This window comes from Symphalangus syndactylus, chromosome 4 (assembly GCF_028878055.3).
Source record: "Symphalangus syndactylus isolate Jambi chromosome 4, NHGRI_mSymSyn1-v2.1_pri, whole genome shotgun sequence".
Lineage (NCBI taxonomy): Eukaryota > Metazoa > Chordata > Mammalia > Primates > Hylobatidae > Symphalangus > Symphalangus syndactylus.
This window is the reverse complement of record NC_072426.2, coordinates 55,267,573-55,286,721: the sequence shown is the minus strand read 5'-3', so window position 1 is coordinate 55,286,721 and position 19,149 is coordinate 55,267,573. Positions and strand designations below refer to the sequence as shown.

At 37.5% G+C, this 19,149-nt stretch overlaps 1 protein-coding gene across 9 annotated transcripts in view; it reads left to right on the top strand.

Annotated features, from left to right (window-relative positions):
• The window catches only part of USP53 (ubiquitin specific peptidase 53), a 78,775-nt gene that overhangs the window by 8,038 nt on the left and 51,588 nt on the right, over nucleotides 1-19,149 (top strand). For 3 of the 9 annotated variants that reach the window (XM_055274712.2, XM_055274704.2, XM_055274706.2), the window contains one exon: nucleotides 16,277-16,398. The exons of the other annotated variants lie outside the window; for them this stretch is intronic. The gene's annotated coding sequence lies outside the window, so the exon portion shown is untranslated. The remainder of the gene's footprint in view (nucleotides 1-16,276; nucleotides 16,399-19,149) is intronic. 9 annotated transcript variants of the gene reach the window in all.

Genomic DNA, 19,149 nt, shown 5'->3' with positions numbered 1-19,149 from the left:
ATCATTAAAAAGTCAGGAAACAACAGGTGCTGGAGAGGATATGGAGAAATAGGAACACTTTTACACTGTTGGTGGGACTGTAAACTAGTTCGACCATTGTGGAAGTCAGTGTGGCGATTCCTCAGGGATCTAGAACTAGAAATACCATTTGACTCAGCCATCCCATTACTGGGTATATACCCAAAGGACTATAAATCATGCTGCTATAAAGACACATGCACATGTATGTTTATTGTGGCACTATTCACAATAGCAAAGACTTGGAACCAACCCAAATGTCCAACAACGATAGACTGGATTAAGAAAATGTGGCACATATACACCATGGAATACTATGCAGCCATAAAAAATGATGAGTTCATGTCCTTTGTAGGGACATGGATGAAACTGGAAATCATCATTCTTAGTAAACTATCACAAGGTCAAAAAACCAAACACCACATGTTCTCACTCATAGGTGGGAATTGAACAATGAGAACACATGGACACAAGAAGGGGAACATCACACTCTGGGGACTATTGTGGGGTGGGGGGAGGGGGGAGGGATAGATAGCATTAGGAGATACACCTAACGCTAAATGACGAGTTAATGGGTGCAGCACACCAACATGGCACAGGGATACATATGTAACAAACCTGCACATTGTGCACATGTACCCTAAAACCTAAAGTACAATAATAAAAAAAACAAAAACAAAACAAAAAACAAAAAAAAAATTTGTTTTTTCTTATTTAAGCCTTACAGAAATTTTAATAACAGTAAATGTTGTAATTATCCTTATTTTACAGGCAAATGTGGATATATGTTTATAACTGCAGAAATGAATTCTGAAGGGACACTTAAGACATTGGTATTGGTTGCCTATGGGAAATATAATTGATATGGGGAAGACTTGGTTTTCCTTATATGCTTTTCTATACTGTTTAAAAAATTATTTATGAAAATTAAATATATACTAAAAAAGAGGGAAATTGCTGAGTTTTTCCTTTTAGCTGGACTATTAACTCTTTTAGGAAAAAGCAGTGATCTATCAAATTGTATTGATATATTCAGTAGATCTGCTACTGAAGTACTTATTTACATTGGAGTTAAAAACACAAATGCAGTTTGACAAATATAAATTCTTAGAAAAGTAAGTTCTACTCTTTTATTTGGGGATATAATATTTTACTTATTTCATATTTGCAGTGTTGTGGGGCAATGCAGTTGCTTTTAACAAGCCATAAGTGAACTTCTGAGAATTTCATTCAAAATAAACAGTTTAGGAGGTGTAAGATCCTTTGAAGTGATTCTGCCATTTTTCTAATTTTTTTCTTTAAGAATTTCTTAAGCATTGTGAAATATATTTATGTATTTAAACTTTTAGAAATTTATACTGTTAAGGAAAAAATTATTCATGACAATTGTTAAAGATGGTAAGGAAGACACTTGTTAAAGATAGGTACAGGGAGCACTGCAGTGGAGTCTTGCAGTTGGGGAGAGAGATTGGGCTCTACTCTATATACTACAAGTAAAAGCGGGAATTTATAGACAAGGATGTGGGTGTGGTTAGTGGATGGAAAATTACTAGGGGGCAACCTTAGGAATAAGAGAGGATTCTGGCCAATCTTACCTAACAGGATTCTTGTTGAAGGCAGGCCAGGGTGATCAGACATCACCTGGAGGATGGTGAAGGATGAGGAACCTAATCAGATATGCTGGTGATCAGATAAGGAGAATGGCTGACTTGACTTAATAGGACTGTTGCTAAAATTGGACAACATAGAGACAAACAAGGAAGTCCAAAAGTTGAGGAATAGTTGAAAAAGAACATGGAATAGCTTGAGTAGAGTTTGATCAAGGAGAGAATCTTTGTCAATATTTTCTGACAGCTGTATCTGAAAATATCAAATAGTTACTTGTATTAGGCCCATTCAGAAAATCAAAACTGTTGTTTTACATTAGAATTAGTATTAGTGGCAGGGGCGCGGTGGCTCATACTTGTAATATCAGCACTTTGAGAGGCTGAGGCAGGAGGATCGCTTGAGCCCAGGAGGTCAAGGTTGCAGTGAGTCATGATCAGGCTACTACACTCTAGCCTGGGTGACAGAGTGAGACCCCAGCTCAAAAAATTATTAGTATTAGTATTGAATTAGAAAGAATTTAATATAAGAAAAAAATTTAAAAAGCTGTTAGAAGACCTTAAGGAGCCACCAGGGGAAGATAAATTATCTGGTGGTGTAAGTTGCCACTGTCCCTAGGCTTAAGTTCCAAAGACAGGAGCCAAGAGCTGGAGCCACCAAGCCTTACCTAGAATTTTAGAGGCCTTGCTGTAAACGGGGAACTTGAGCCTTCGAGGAGAATATGCCAGAGATAGCAACAGGGCAGAGAGAGAAGGGGAGAAATACCTTGGCTTCTCTCCTCTGTCTTCGATTTTCTGGCAGGTGTCTCATTGGCTGAAATGGGCCAGAAATGGATTCACAAGGGATCCTGGGAAATGGCTGTTTGCAGAGATCAGCTCTGTATGGTTGTCCCATACAGAGCAGAGCAAAGGAGAGAGGGGGATGATTTTGAAATCAAACATGGACATAAACTGCATCGCACTGAAAACTTACCACAATATACAATAGCATCTTGCGCTTCTCTTTCCTTCTAGTGCCACCCTGAAGAAGCAAACACTTTTAAGTCTATCAGCCGATTATTCTATAGTTTTATTTACATTTCTAAATATGAATTCTATATTGCTATTTGGTGATTTTTCAAGCTTAAATTAACATTAATTTTCTATGATGGTGGATATAGATTTAGTTCTTTCATTTTCTTCCTTATTCTTGTAATGGAAATGTATCTTTTTTTAATTTTGAATTTTATGGATATGTAATAGTTGCACATCTTTATGGGGTACATGTAATATTGTGATATAAGCATACAATGTATAATGATCAAATCAGGGTTGTTGGGATGTCCATCGCCTTAAACGTTTGTTTCTTTGAGTTAGTAACATTCTAATACTACCCTTGTAGTTATTTTGAAATATACAATACATTACTGTTAACTTTAGTCACTGTATTGTGCTACTGAATGTGAGAACTTATTCCTTCTAATTGTATTTTTGTACATTGACCAACCTCCCTTTATCCCTTCTCTCCACTTCCTTTCCCAGCCTCTAGTAATTGTTCTTCTAGTCTCTATCTCCATGAGATTATTTATTTTTTAGCTCCCACATATGACTGAGTACATGGGATATTTGTCTTTCTGTGCCTGTCTTATTTCACTTAATATCCTTCAGTTCCATCCATGTTGTTGCAATTGATTGGATTTCATTCTTTTTTATGGCTGAATAATATTCCATTATGTGTACATATCACATTTTCTTTATCCATTCATCCATTGGCAGACTTAGGACACTTAGGGTGATTCCATATCTTGGCTATTGTGAATAATGCCACAATAAACATGGGAGTACAGACATCTCTTTGATATACTGATTTTCTTTATTTTGGGTATATACCACTAGGGATTGCTGGATTTGACATTGCTCCTTTTTCTCCTGGAATGCATGTAATACAAAAAATAATAAATATTATATTCCCACTATTTTTATGATTATTTTTATGATTTAAATCATTTCAATCACTTTATTACGCTTCTTTATAATAAAATAACAGATGTATATTTTTCCCTTGTGGATTATGTTATATATACAATTACTTTGGGAACCAGTAAATCTGAACTTTCACTGTCTCTATTTTCAGTATCTATATGCACATAATACATTTTGAGAAATAACTAAAACCTAAGAAGTTAAAAGTTTATTACAAATGTATCTTTTGGTGAGATAAGTTGAGCATGAGTTAAGGTGCCCAATTAAAGGAAGCTTAAATTACACCAATATTTTGAGTTGTTCCTTTGTTTGGCATCTGGAGATTTTTGTAGTAAACCTAGAAAACAGAACACAGTAAGATGTAGGACAGGTGAGGGGTATATGTCATTATTTTGTAAAGTAGGAGGAAAGCAATTGTGAAAGCAGAACTGGGAAGGAACTACAGACTAATCGTTAGCCAGATCAATTCTAGGAAAGTGTACATTTGGAAGTGGCAGATCTGTAAATTAATTCCTTTAAATCTAACCATACCTTTAATCTCTGGGAAAATCATTATGTTTTCTTGGATGTGCATATCCCAGTTTGAAGATCGCTGCCTTTAAATATAAGAGAACCAAGATTGTAGGGTTGGTGAAAAGTCAAAAAAGGAGAAGGTGACTTGATAGAGGAAAGTTAGAAATCCCGACTAATTAAGAGTTTTCTCCCTGGTACTTCTGTGTTTGTGATCTTCCTGATGTGCTTCTAGAATCTTTACCGTCCACATTATTTTTCTTATTGCTACCAGGGTAATCTTAAAACAGGTCTGATCATCATAGGTGGTTTGGTTAGAGGTAAAACTGTTAAATTGGCCCTTAAGGTATATAATTCCTAATTTTAGCTCTACTACTTATGGTCTCTAAAAACTGGAGTCCATTACTAAACTTCTCCTGACCTGATATTTCTTATACTGTCAAAAGAAGGAAAAAAGTTTAGTTTAGTGGTTTTCATACTTTTTTGACCATGACTCAAGGTAAGGAAGATGATTTGCATCACAGTCTAAGTACCTATATCCACATATTATTTTATTGGAGACCTGAATTTCTTTTTAAATATTTTTTATTTATTTTATTTTATTTTATTTTTTGAGATGGAGTCTTGCTGTGTTGCACAGGCTGGAGTGCAATGGTGCTATCTTGGCTCACTGCAACCGTCACCTTCTGAGTTCAAGCAATTCTCCTGCCTCAGCCTCCTGAGTAGCTGGGATTACATGTGTGTGCCACCACACCCGGCTGATTTTTGTATTTTTAGTAGAGACGGGGTTTCACCATTTTGGCCAGGCTGGTCTTGAACTCCTGACCTCGTGATCTGCCCACCTTGGCCTCCCAAAATGTTGGGATTATAGGCGTGAGCCACCACATCTGGCCTGAATTTCTTTAAACAGAACCGATGTATAAATGCTACATTAAGCCCAAAGCAGCCGTGTTTTATTATATTACATGGTGTTAATAATGAACTGTTAGAATGCAAATTACTGTATACTAGCCAAAAGAATATCACAACTATCACATTTTAAACTTGTGTTTCTTAGCGTGTATGAGGTTTAGAATTATTTCACAATGTAACTCAGTGCATTTAAATGTTGTGGAGTTAGGGAGGGAGGTTAGTTCTAAATATCTTTATAGATCTGATTTAAAGCTATGGTCGGGGAGGCTGAAGTGACTAGAATTTGTGGAGCAGAATGCTAGAAGGGAAATAATTTCACAGAGAGAAAACTCTGGCAATCTGCATAAGAGTGCCCTTGAATCTCTGGCTGGGAACTGGGTACAGGGAGAAACTCCAGGAGGCTGGGGAAAGGAGTACTTGAAAGTTGAACAAGGGAAATTTGAAACTATGTTGAACAGTATAAAATTGAAAACAGTATAGCAGACCGTGTGGGATTTAAACTAAGGCAGTGTGGAGGGAAATTTATAACATGAAATGTTTATATTAGAAAAGAAGAAAGCTCTAAGCTTTTATCAGAAAACTGGAAAAAGAAGAGCAAATTAAGCCCAAAGTAAGCAGAGAAAGAAAATAATAGAGTTCTGGAAACCAATGAAAGGGAAAACAGGAAAGCAACAGAAAAAAAATCAGTGAAATGAAAAGCTGATTCTTTGAAAGTATCAATAAAATTGATAAAATCCCTAGCCAAGACTGATCAATAAAAGAGAAGATACAAATTAACAGTATCAGGAGTGAAAGAATGGACATCATTTCAAACCTTACCAACATTAAGGGGATAATACAGAGTATTGTGAATTTTTTTGCCAATAAATTTGACAACTAGGTGAAATGGGAAAAGTCCTTTAAAGACACAAACTATGAAAGCTCACTCAAGAAGAAATAAAAACCTAAGTAGCCCTTTCTATCAAAGAGATTGAATTTGTGATTTAAAATATTCCCGTAAAGAAAATTCTAGGCCCAGATAGTGCTACTGATGAATTCCACCAGCCTTTTAAGAAGAAATAATAGCACGTTTACATAAACTCTTCCAGAAAATTAAAGAGGAGAAAACACTTCCAAGTTCACTTTATGAGATGATTATAACTCTAGTAACAGCCAGGCACGGTGGCTCACGCCTGTAATCCCAGCACTTTGGGAGGCCGAGGCGGGCAGATCACGAGGTCCAGAGATCAAGACCATCCTGGCTAACACGGTGAAACCCCATCTCTACTAAAAATACAAAAAATTAGCCGGGTGTGGTGGCGGGCGCCTGTAGTCCCAGCTACTAAGGAGGCTGAGGCAGGAGAATGACGTGAACCCGGGAGGTGGAGTGAGCTGAGATTGTGCCACTGCACTCCAGCCTGGGTGACACAGCGAGACACTGTCTCAAAAAAAAAAAAAAAAAAAAAAAAAAAAAAAACTTTAATAACAAAATCAGACAAAGATATCACAAGAAAACTACAGACTGAAAATCCCTCATGAATACAAATGTAAAAATTATTTAAAATTTATTAGCAAATTAAGTCCAAAATGCATAAAAAGAATAGGTTTTGATAAATTGGCATCATCGACAGGAATACAAGGTTGATTTAACACTTCAAAATCATTGTAATGTACTGCATTAAGACTCAGAATCATATAATCATCTCAGTATTTACAAAATTTAAAAGTTTTGACAAAATTCAACAACCATTTAAACTGTCAACAAATAGAATCATATAATCATCTCAGTATTTACAAAATTTAAAAAATTTTGACAAAATTCAACAACTGTTTAAGATAAAAGTTTCAACAAAGTAGGAATAAAGGGGAACTCACCCAACCTGATACAGATATCTGTAAAAATCTACAGCTAACCGTATACATAAGGTGAAAGACTGAATGATTTCATCTCAGATTGGAAGCAACATCAGTATTTCTGTTCTCACTTCTTCCTTTTGGCATTGTACAGGACGTCCTACCCAGTTAAACAGGGCAAGAACAAGATGAAAGAGGCATACAGATTAGAAAGCAAGAAGTAAAAGTATCTAAGAAATCTATAGAATAGCTCCTAGAACTAAGGTTGCAGTTTTTATTGTCAGTACACAAAATCAATTATATTTCTGCATGTTAGCAATGAAAAATTGGAAATCAAAATTGAAAACATCAGTTACTATAATGCCAAAAAAAGATGAAAAACTTAAGAGATAAATTTAAAAATATATACGTTAACCTGTACACCTAAACTGGCAAAACATTTCTAAGAGAAAGAAGACCTAAAAAAATGTAGAAAGACATAATATTCCTAGATTGGAAGTCTCAATATTGTTAAGAGGTTATTTATTTTTTTTGAAAGAGTGTGGTTTTGGTATAATTGTAGACATACCTGAAATATTTATAATTCATTTAAAGTAATGGCAAAAACCACAATTACTTTTGCACCCACCTAGTAGAATAGAGAGACCAGAAATATATCTACTACATAAGTAATCAATTAATTTTGTTTTTGTTTTTGTTTTGAAACAAGGTCTCACACTGTGTCACCCAGGCTGAAGTGTAGTGGCACAATCACAGCTCACTGCAACCTCTACCTTCCAGGCTCACTCGATCCTCCCACCTCAGCCTCCTGAGGAGCTGGAACTATACAGGCATGTGCCACCATGCCCAGCTAATTTTTGTACTTTTGTAGAGATGGTTCTCACTGTGTTGCCCAAGGTGCTCTCGAACTCCTGGGCTCAAGTGATCCTCCCACCTCAGCCTCTCAAAGTACTAGGATTGCAGGCATGAGCCACTGTGCCTGGCTATAATCAATTAATTTTTGACAAAGTATTTTAGGGAAAGCATACTCATTTTAAAAAATGGTGCTGGAAAATTGGATTTTGCTTGAACAAAATTAATCCAAAGCCTCGTCTAACACTATACACACACACACAAAAAACTTGAATCATAGAGCTAACCATAAGAGCCAAAACTTTAAAACCTCTAGAGGGCCGGGTGCGGTGGCTCACGCCTATAATCTCAGCACTTTGGGAGGCCGAGGCTTGCGGATCACGAGGTCAGGAGATCGAGACACCATCCTGGCTAACAGGGTGAAACCCCAACTCTATTAAAAGTACAAAAAATTAGCCGGGCGTGGTGGCAGGCGCCTGTAGTCCCAGCTACTCGGGAGGCTGAGGCAGGAGAATGGCATGAACCCGGGAGGCGGAGCTTGCAGTGAGCGGATATCGCGCCACTGCACTCCAGCCTGGGAGACAGAGCGAGACTCCGTCTCAAAAAAGAAAAAAAAAATTGTATAGTATTCAAAAATTTAGGAAAGCACTTTTCTATAAAGTTAAACGTACATTTAGAATACAACCTAGCACTCCCACTGCTAGGTATTTACAAGAGAAATGTGTCCACAGAAAGACTTGTACTTGAATGTGTATAGTTACTTTATTCATAATAACCCCAAAATGGAAACAACTCCAATTAATCTACCTACTGGTAAAGACATAAGCAAAAGAATATTACTCAGTAACAAGGCATGTACAACTACTGATTTGTGCAGCAATGCAGATGAAACTCAAAACTATGAGTCCATTTATGAGAAATTCTAGAAAAGTTGAAACTAGGACAGAAAGTGTATCAGTGTTTTCTTGCAGGTTGAATGTATTAATTTTCTATTACTATGTAACAAATTACCATTACCACCACAGCTTAAAACAATGCACATTTATTATTTCATAGTGTTAGTAGGTCAGAAGTCTAGGTCGTTTTTAACCGGATTCTCTGCTCTGGGTCTTACAAGAGTGGTCAAAGCATCAAATGGGCTGGCCTTTTATCTGGAGGCCCTAAGGAAGAAGAATCTGCTTCCGGGTTCATTCAGGTTGTTGGCAGAAGTATTTCCTTGTAGGAGTGAGGTTCCTGTTTCTTTGTTAGCTGTCAGCCAGGATCTGTTCTCTCATGTTAAGGCCCCCTCCACCTTTAAAGCAGCAATGGCACATCAGGTCTTTCTCATGCTTCAAATCTCTCGTTTTCTGTCACCAGGCAGAGAAAGCACTCTGCTTTTGAGGATTCATGTGATTGCATTAGGCCCAACCAGATAATCGCCATATTTTTAGGCCAACTGTGCCATATAATATAATGTGATAATGGAATAGATAGCTTGTCATATTTACAGGTTTCTACAGGGCATGAAATCTGGGGATGGGGGCATGGGTGCACTGTGGTAGAATTCTGCCTACCACAGTGGGGAAGGTTATTGACTGTGAAGGGGCACAGGAGAGCTTCTCAGGGTGATGGAAACGTTCTATAGCTTGGTTGTGGTAATGGTTACATGACTGTAGGTTTGTCAAAACTTATTGAAATGTGCATTAATGGGATGAATTTTATTGATTGCAACTTACACCTCCAAAGCTGGTTAACTTAAACATCCTATGTACAAAAATATTGTACATAGGAAAATTAGCTGTCACTGAGATACTAGTGACTTCTGAATTGTTTAATTTGGATCTTATTAAATAGAAAATAGACTAAAATATAAATAGAAAAAATAATATAAAATAGAAGGTAGAGTAAAGAAAACTACAGTTGTGTGTGTAAGTAGATTTAGATGAATAACAGGGAGGAAGGAGTTAATTACTAGCTATTCCTCTAGACCTTCTGTTAGAGTTAGATTCCCTCTACTCTGCCTTCCTTTTTGCTACCCAGGTATTCAGCCTGGGGATTATAAATCTGAATGGTCTTAGCAACATCAGCTCTAGACCTCTGTCAGATACAATAGCAATTGCATGCAACATAGACTGTAGTGGCTATCTGCTATCATCCATCCAGCCATCTATATATGGTGCTATTATGTGAAATAAAGACTAAAATACTGTCCTTTTGGCTCCAGTATAATAATTACTACCATAAACCTGGTGTTTCTGATATTCTTTCAGGCTGCCACTTTTCTCACTTGCATGCCCTTTCTTTTCCATTTCATCTATTCTTATGGTTTCTTATGTTTATATGTTCATGACTTGAAAATCCATTATGTCCAACCCTAAACTATTCCTCAGGATTACCTTTTGAATCTAAATGTTTACTGGATCTCTCCCCTTGAATGTTCTGTAGAAACTCATTCATTTTATCCCAAATGGAACTCAATATTTTCTCTCAAACAAGCTCATTTTCCTATAAATACTATTTGAGTTGGTATAACAGTCCTACTCCCGTTCATTCTAGAAACCTGGGAACTTTCTTTACTTTCCTCTCTGCTTCATAGGTTTTGTGGACTTTACTTCTCAAAGAGTGTCATATTCATCCCCTGTTTCTGCTACCACTGTCCTTGTGCAGGCCTATGCCATCTCTCCTCTGCATTCCTTCACCAGCCCACCAATTTACTCCTTTTACTAGCAGATTTACCTCAAATTCATCTTATTCATTGCCATGGTCTGTTTATACCACAAGTCTGATTGTAATTTCTCTGCTTAAAACCAACAAAAGCTTTTTGCCACCTATTAGATAAAGTCTAAATTTCTTATGTGACCTTCAAGACCAGCCATGATCTGACCCCTGGTTCTGTCTACTTCATACTTTATTGTGTATGTTACTTGATTACTTGGTTCATAGCATTTCTTTGAAATGCATCTCGTCCTCCCAACATACACATGAAACTTGTGCTCATTTTTCAATATATAATAAAATGTAACCTCTCCAAGAAGTCTGTTCTGCCTCCACATGGATCTTATGCTATAATATGCGTATCTCTGGCTTTGCATATTTACATGTTTTGTTCTTTTTTTCTTTGGGCTTCAACTGCACATAACTGAGTTAATCTTTTTTGTTTTCTAAGTTGGCTGTCTAGCCCTGTTTCAATTATACATATATACTCCTCCTTGCTCAAGTGATCATATAAAACATATATGTTTTCACACATACATTGTTTTACCAAAGTGAGATCATATTAAATTCATGTATTTTGCCTTTGTCACTCAAAAACACTTGTGTTTTCCTCTAATGTGGTCTTGTGGTCTGTCTTTGGAGAGTGGCTATAAACGCTACCCCTTCCCTGCCAGGGCTTCAGGAGATGTGGTCATGGGTGTTTACAATGTGCCTTTCACAGGATACTTCTTTATCCTGGCATATGACCTAATGCCTTAGTGTCCATGACCCTTGATAGGTATCCCTCTCACAGGAAACTTGTTTATACTGGCAGATGCCCTTATAGCTCTTGTCTTACCTGTGTTGAGTTTATTCCTGTCAAGACAGCCATTCTCTAGGAGACTCCTGACCAGAAAAGAAGTTGGATTCAGGTGTAACTGGGCGAGACACACAGGATACAACTCACCAAAACACATGAAATTACAGAAGCAGTATTATTTACAAATCGAGAGAGAAGAGGGCAGCACGCCTCCTACGGCCAACTGGAAGTGGGGAGCCACTGAGATATGCACATTCAACCACTGGGTGGGGAGCAAGAGACAGGGAGTGAGGGGAACCTGTGGGCCAAAGCCTTTATTGGGGTCCAGGGTATTACCTAGGTGGGTCTCCTGCAGGGAGGTCTAATTGGTGGGTTTAGAGTAAGTGGGTACATGTTCCATGAAGTCTCTGTGACTGAAAGGTGGTCACTGTGGCATATCTGCACAGCCCATGCAGGCTGTGTGAGTCAGTAGGTCAAGTCAAATGGGTTGTATTTCACTGACCACTTATAAAGAGGTGGTAACTAGGAAGCAGTTATATAAAGTAGATATCTGGATTGACCACATTGAGGAACTAGGAGGAGGTAGAAAACTGGAAACTGTCAAGGGTAACTGAGCACTGCTTCTGGTATGAGAAAGTCCAACTTATGTTCAAAGTGGATGCAGAGGTAACATAAAATTATAGGAATTCACTGCGAACACCCTGTAGCAATTATGTTCCTACTGATGGATATTTACTTTATTTCCTTCATTATTTACTGGTACAACCTAATATATCTCAATAAAAATGTACTTTTATTTCTGGGGTATACATTCTCAGTATTGGGTTTTGGAGGTTGAAGTGTGTTTTAATTTTTAATAGTTGTTGCCATGTTGATCTAATATTGCCAGAGGGTATAATAGTATGATTACATTTTTTATTAGCAGTGAAAGAAGGTACCTCTTCCCTTTTATCCTCACCAACAGGATTTTAATATTTTTGCCAGTTTGATAGAAACGAAGCAGCTTTCAACTACTGTACTATAATGCCTCTGGGTTGGAGGTCCCCAAGATCCCTCCCACCTGACAGACTTGTTGATTCTCTAGCAGGACTCACAGGTCTCAGCATATAGTTGTATGCATTGCTGTGATTTATTACAGTGAAAGGATATAAAGCAGGATCAGCAAACAGAGAAGGAGCACGAGGTGAAGTCAGGAGGAAACCAGGCACAAACTTCCAATTGTCCTCTGCCAGTGGAGTCACACAGGGCACACTGATTTCTCCAGCAACAGATTTTGTGATGACATGTGTAAAATGTTGTGTACCAGGAAGCTCATTAGAGACTCAGTGCTTAACATTTTATTGTGAGGTGGTCACATATGCATCCTCTGCCTGGGACGTACCAAAATTCCAGATTTCCAGAAGGAAAACAGGTGTTTGGGATAAACATTTTGTTTGTGTAGTTTAGGTGCAGTGACCCACTCTTATCAGGGTGGTAGGAAGCCTCCCCAAATCTTGAATTCCCAAAGGTCAGCCCTGCAAGCAGACCACTGTAAGGATGGCAGTCTCAGGGGTGCTATGTAAAGTCTTTTCTTTTGCTCTTTTTAAAAAACAGCTTTATTGAAATATAATCACATACCATACAATTCACCCTTTAAAAGCGTAAAATTCAGTGGTTTTTAGTATATTCACAGAAATATGTGTACATTACCACAGTCAATTTTGGAACATTCTTACTACCTCAGAAAGAAACTCTACCTTTAACGATCACCCCTCGTGCTCCTATAGCCCCCACTTCTCCAGTCCTAAACAAACATTAATCTACTATCTATCTTAGTAGATTTCCTAGTTGTAGACATTTCATATGAATGGAATCATGTAATATGTGGTTTTTTGTGACTGACTTCTTACACTTTGCTTAGTTTTTTTAATGTTCATTCATGTCATAATATGTGTCGCTACTTCCTTTTTATGGCTGAATAATATTCCACTGTATGAATATACATAACACATTTTGTTTATCTGTTGATTGGTTGATGGACATTTGTTTGGGTTGTTTCCACTTTTTGACTGTTATGAATAATGCTGTGTTAGCTCTTTTCTTCACAGCCTCCCAAATATTTATTGAGAGAATAAATACAGACTCACGTTTGCATTCTCGTAATAAACTGCATTATTCTTTTCAATAGTGTGTTATTCCTTTGACATATTGGTAGATTCTGTTTGCTAGCATTTTATTTATAATTTTTGTACCTATAATGATGTCACATTTGTATGAGGTTTATCATGTTTTGATATTAAGGGTACGTTAGCTTTATGAAATGATTTGGGGTTACTTTCTATTTCATTTTCCCTTTGGCCTGCAGTGATCTAACACTAGAATTAACTATTATTTGAAGTTTAGATAAAAATTTAACTTTGAATTTGTCTAATCCAGATGCCATTTAAAATGGGAGAACTTTTATCTCTTTTCCATTTTCTTCTAAACTAGCCTTTTTAAGCTTTTCATTTTTTCTTGTATTAATTTTGGTCATTTGTATTTTGCTAGGAAATTACCTGTTCCTTTTAAGTTATTGCCATAAGAAAGAAAGTAATATTCTTACCATTGCTTATGTGTCTGGTTATTTCTCCTTTAACAATTTCGTTAGTGTTTATGTTTCTCTCTCTTCTTTTTTTTTTTTTTTAAACTTAATCAGGCTTTTTGTAAAGATGTCAGTTTTTTTTTTTTTTTTTTTTTTTTTTTTTTTTTTTGAGATGGAGTCTGGCTCTGTCGCCCAGGCTGGAGTGCAGTGGCGCAATCTCGGCTCACTGCAAGCTCCGCCTCCCGGGTTCACGCCATTCTCCTGCCTCAGCCTCTCTGAGTAGCTGGGACTACAGGCGCCCGCCACCACGCCCGGCTAATTTTTTTTTTTTTTTTGTATTTTTAGTAGAGACGGGGTTTCACCGTGGTCTCGATCTCCTGACCTGATCCGCCCGCCTCGGCCTCCCAGAGTGCTGGGATTACAAGCGTGAGCCACCGCGCCCGGCCAAGATGTCAGTTTTTGTAAAATTTTAGTTTGGGATTTATTTTTTCTATTGTTTGACTATAAATTGACTTGGAAATCTCCTTTCTTCTTTTTAGTATAAGGTTTCACAATTTTCATCTTCTCTTTTTTCCTACATCATATTTGAATTCTTTGAGTTATACATCCTGTTTTTATCTTTCTCAGTCTCTAATTCTGGCAAATTCTTAATCATTTCTAGAGATATTTATTGATTTCCCTTTGGGAGAATCTTATTAGATATTGACATTTAAATATTTTACCCATGTCTCATAGCTTTTGAGAAGTGTTTATATTTTCTACTTCCTTATTCCTTTTTTAATGCTTTGTAGGAGAATTGCTTGACTTGAACTTGTTGCTCACTAGTATATTCTTGCCCTATATTTAATTTGCGAGTTAACCCATCGGATTTTTTATTTCAGCAGTTTAAAAAATCTATACATATCTTCAATTGGTGAATATTATGTTTGTTTTAAATTTGTGATCTCTTTAGTCTTTTTTCTTATGGTATAGATTGTTCATTTGTTGCCTTTCTTTCATTGTGCTCATACTCTCCAAGTGTCTGGTTATATTTTTCTTAGAAATTCCAAGTTATGAGCTAGTAATATTTGCCTGGGGAGCAGGGTGAAAGTCTAGGCTCTAACATGTATCTTTGTGTAATTTCGTGGAGTAGAGGTGGGGGTGTATGGGCTGATTCGGGGTGATGCGGTTCGACAGTTGGTGCCAAAAAGGAACTTCCTATTGACCTGCCTAGAGGCATGATCTTCTCCAGGACCTGCTATCCTTATTGTATTTATGCAGTGCGGGTGAGGACAGAACACACAGGGGCCTTGCAGGTCACCTAAACTTGTTACCATTTCCCAAACTGTGCTCTGGTGCTTTCCTGATATAATAATCTCCTGTGCTCTTTAGATGGCACTGGGGTGGTAGCAGAGCTTTTCTGTCTCATTGCATCCTGTAGGGTAGAAATTCTCTGCCCAGAGCAATGTAAGGACTAGAAAAGGTCACAACTAGGTCTTTTCCAGTTGGTAGCATTTGGCCTGCTCCATCTCTTGGTTGCCATTTCCTTAACACTCTAGAAGCCAGTTGCTTTTAGTGTCCCCAAGGTTTTTCCTTTATTAGACTGCTTTTTGCTTTTGTGTAATCTATAGGGTTGAGATGGAGGGAGGGAAGCAGGAGTTTGAAATCTTGTGCTGGAATGGAAGCCATAATATTTTTAAATTATCTGTTTGTGTCTGTGCCCCTCAGCAAACTAAGCCCCTTAAGGGTAGTGATTTTTATATATACACTAAAGTGTATATAAAAATAGTTCATGGGGCAGACTTGGTGTCTAATAAAGTTTATTGAAGATATTATTTCAAAAAGATTCTTTCATTAAAAATAAAAATGTACTACCAATACAGAACTTCCTTAATATTATAAAAACGTGATTAAATTTATTAAAACCTTAATTTCTATGCAAGGTTTCAGGATCATTTAGATCTCTTTAGAAGAGGTTATAAACTGTAGAGTAAAATAAAAAGAAGAAAACAACTAACATAATACATTTATCCCTCAGTGGATTGGTTCCAGGACCTACTATAGATACCACAATCCATGGATACTTAGATCATTCAGTGGGCCCTGAGGAACGCATAGATACTAAAAGTTGGTCCTCCACAGCTGAGGTTCTGCATCCCGCAAACACTGTATTTTTGATCCGTGGTTCTTGAATCCACAGATGCAGAACTGGTGGATATGGAGGGCTGACTGTATAGTGTTTTATAATTCTCAAAACATTTAACCTATGTTAAAGCAGGGCTGTTATTGTATCCCCATCTGAAAAGTGAAGAAACCATGAATCAGAGATGACAAGAATGTATCTAAGACTAAGCAGCCAATAAATAGGCCTGGAAACAAAGTCTCCTGACTTGGATTCTTTTAGAGACTGATGTTTCTTTATTTTTCAGCACTTCTCTAATGGCTATTTAATTAACGACATTGAACTAATCTGTGTCGTTCTGTCTCATCTTTTTGTACTGTGGAACTCAATGACTGTTACCCAGAGTTTTTGTTGTTGTTGTTTGTTTTTAGAGACAGCGTCTTGCTGCCACCCAGGCTGGAGTGCAGTGGTGCAGTCTTAGCTCACTGCAGCCTCAAACTTCTGGGCTCAAGTAATCCTCCTGCCTCAGCTTCCTGAGTAGCTGAGATTACAGGTGTGTACAACTGTGCTTGGCTAATTTTTTTTTTTTTAATTTTTTGTAGAGACAAGGTCTTGCTATGTTGCCCAGGCTAGGCTTAAACCCCTGGTTTCAAGTGATCTTCTGCACTTGACCTCCAGAAGTGCTGGGATTACACACGTGGACCACTCTGCCCAGCCATTACCCAGAGTTTAAAGCCAGAGTTCTTAAAAAGGGCTTGTGAGATCCCACATGATCTGTCTTTTTCCCATTTACTTTTCTCTTTGTTCACATTTCTCCTGCCACACTAGGCTTTATATTACTATTTCTCCACTATACCAGATATGCTCCAACCCTCAGTATCTTTGAGGTTTCTGTTCACCGTGCTTGGAAAATTCCTTCTCTCAGGTGGCTTCTTCATCCCTTTCCAATCTTTCTGCAAATGTAACCTCAATGAGACCATCGTTCATTATCCTATCTAAAAGCACAAACCATCCCACATTATATATACTTCCTATCCCCTTTTCTTAGATTGCTTTTGTTACTACTTATCATGTAACCCTTCTAGTACACCCTACAATTTATTATTCATTAAGGTATTGTCTGCCTTTCGTCACTATAATGTTAGTTCCAGTGACTGGTTCAATACATGGCTCAAAAAATGTTGAATGAAATAATTCACCAACGAAATTCAGTTGATTAGACAAAACTGTTAGTAATACAGGTATACCACTGAGGTATTGCAGGTTTGATTCCAGACCACTGCAGTAAAGCAAGTTGCAGGAATTTTTTTGTTTTCCAGTGCATATAAAAGTTATGTTTACACTATACCACAGTCTATTAAGTGTGCAAAATAGCATTATATCTAAAAAGGCAATGTATATATCTTATTTAAAAACTATTGTTAGAAAATGCTAATTATCATTTGAGCTTTCAGTAAGTTATAATCTTTTTGCTGGTAGAGGGTCTCACCTTGATGTTGATGGCTGCTGACTGAATCAGGGTGATGGTTGCTGAAGGTTGAGGTGGCTGTGGCTATTAAAATAAGGCAATAATGAAGTTTGCCACATTGACTCTTCCTTTCACCAAAGATTCCTCTGTAGCATGTGACACTGTTTGATAGTATATTCCCCACCACAGATCTTCTTTCAGAATTGGGGTGGAACCCTGGCACTGCAGTAATGGTTCTAAACCCTTTGTTGTCATTTCAACAATGTGCACAGCATCTTCACCAGAAGTTGATTTCATCTCAAGAAACCACTTTCGTTGCTCAGCCATAAGAAGCAATTCCCCTGTTCAAGTTTTATCATGAGATTGCAGCGATTCAGTCACATCTTCACACTCCACTTATAATTTTAGTTCTCTTGCTATTTACATCCAGTTACTTTCTCCACTGAAGTCTTGAGCCCCTCAGAGTCATTCATAAGTGTTGGAATCATTAACCAAATATGCTGGTAATGTTGATATTTTGCCTTCCTCTTGTGAATCCTGATTGTTCTTTATGGCATCTAGAATGGTGAATCCTTTTCAGAAGGTTTTCAGTTTACTTTGCCCAGTTCCATCAGAGGAATCTCTTTCTGTGGCAGCTGTGGCCTTATGAAATGTGTTTCTTAAATAATGGGACTTAAAAGTCAAAATTACTCCTTGATCCATGAGCTGCAGAATGGTTATTGCATGGATGAAAGCAACATTAATCTCTTTGTACATCACCATCAAAAATCTTGGGTAACCAGTTGCATTGTCAATAAACAGTAATATTTTGAAAGGAATATTTTCTGAGCAGTAGGTCTTCAACTGTGGGCTTAAAATATTCAGTAAACCATGCTGTAAACAGATGTGCTGTCATCCAGGCTTTGTTGTTCCATTTGTAGAATACAGTCAGTCTAGATTTATCATGATTTTTAAGGCCCTAGAATTTTCAGAATGGTAAACGAGCATTGGCTTCAACTTGAAGTCAACAACTGCATTAGGTCCTAATAAGAGAGTCAGCCTGCGGCCGGAAAGGTGGCCACCCCCTCGCCTGTCACGCAATGCATGTTTGTGGGGAACCTGGTGCTAAACCATTCATAGATGACCTGCTTCTGGGTTGGGGTTTTGTATGTAGCAGAGCAGCTTCCTCGCTGCGATCTATTGAAAGTCAGCCCTCGACACAAGGGTTTGAAAAAATAAAAAATAATTAAAAAAAAAAGAAAAGAGTCATCCTGTCCTTTGAAGCTTTGAAGCCAGGCATTGACTTCTTTCTGACTGTGAATGTCCTAGATGGCATCTTCTTCCATCTGTCAATATCACTGTCAATCTTCAACTGTTTCTTCAACAGATGACAGTCTTCATCTGTCAAACAGTTGATGACTGTTTCTTCAACACTGAAAATCTGTTAATTAGTGTAGCCACTTTCATCAGTTATCTTAGCTAGATTTCTGGATAATTTGCTGTAGTTTCTCCATCAGCATTTGCTGACTCACCTTGTATTTTTATGTTATAGAGATTGCATCTTTCCTTAAACCTCCTGAACCAACCTCTGCTAGCTTCCTACTTTTCTTCTTTAGCTTCCTCACCCTCTTTTTCTCAGCTTTCGTAGAATTAAAGAGCGTTAGGGCCTTGCTCTGGATTGGGCTTTGGCTTAAAGCAATGTTATAAATGGTTGGATCTTCTATCCAGACCGCTCAAATTTTCTCACTGTCAGCAATAAGGAAGTTTCACTTTCTTATCATTCAGGTGTTAACTTAACACTTTTAATTTCCTTCAAGAGCTTTCCCTTTGCATTCACAACTTGGGTTACTTACTGTT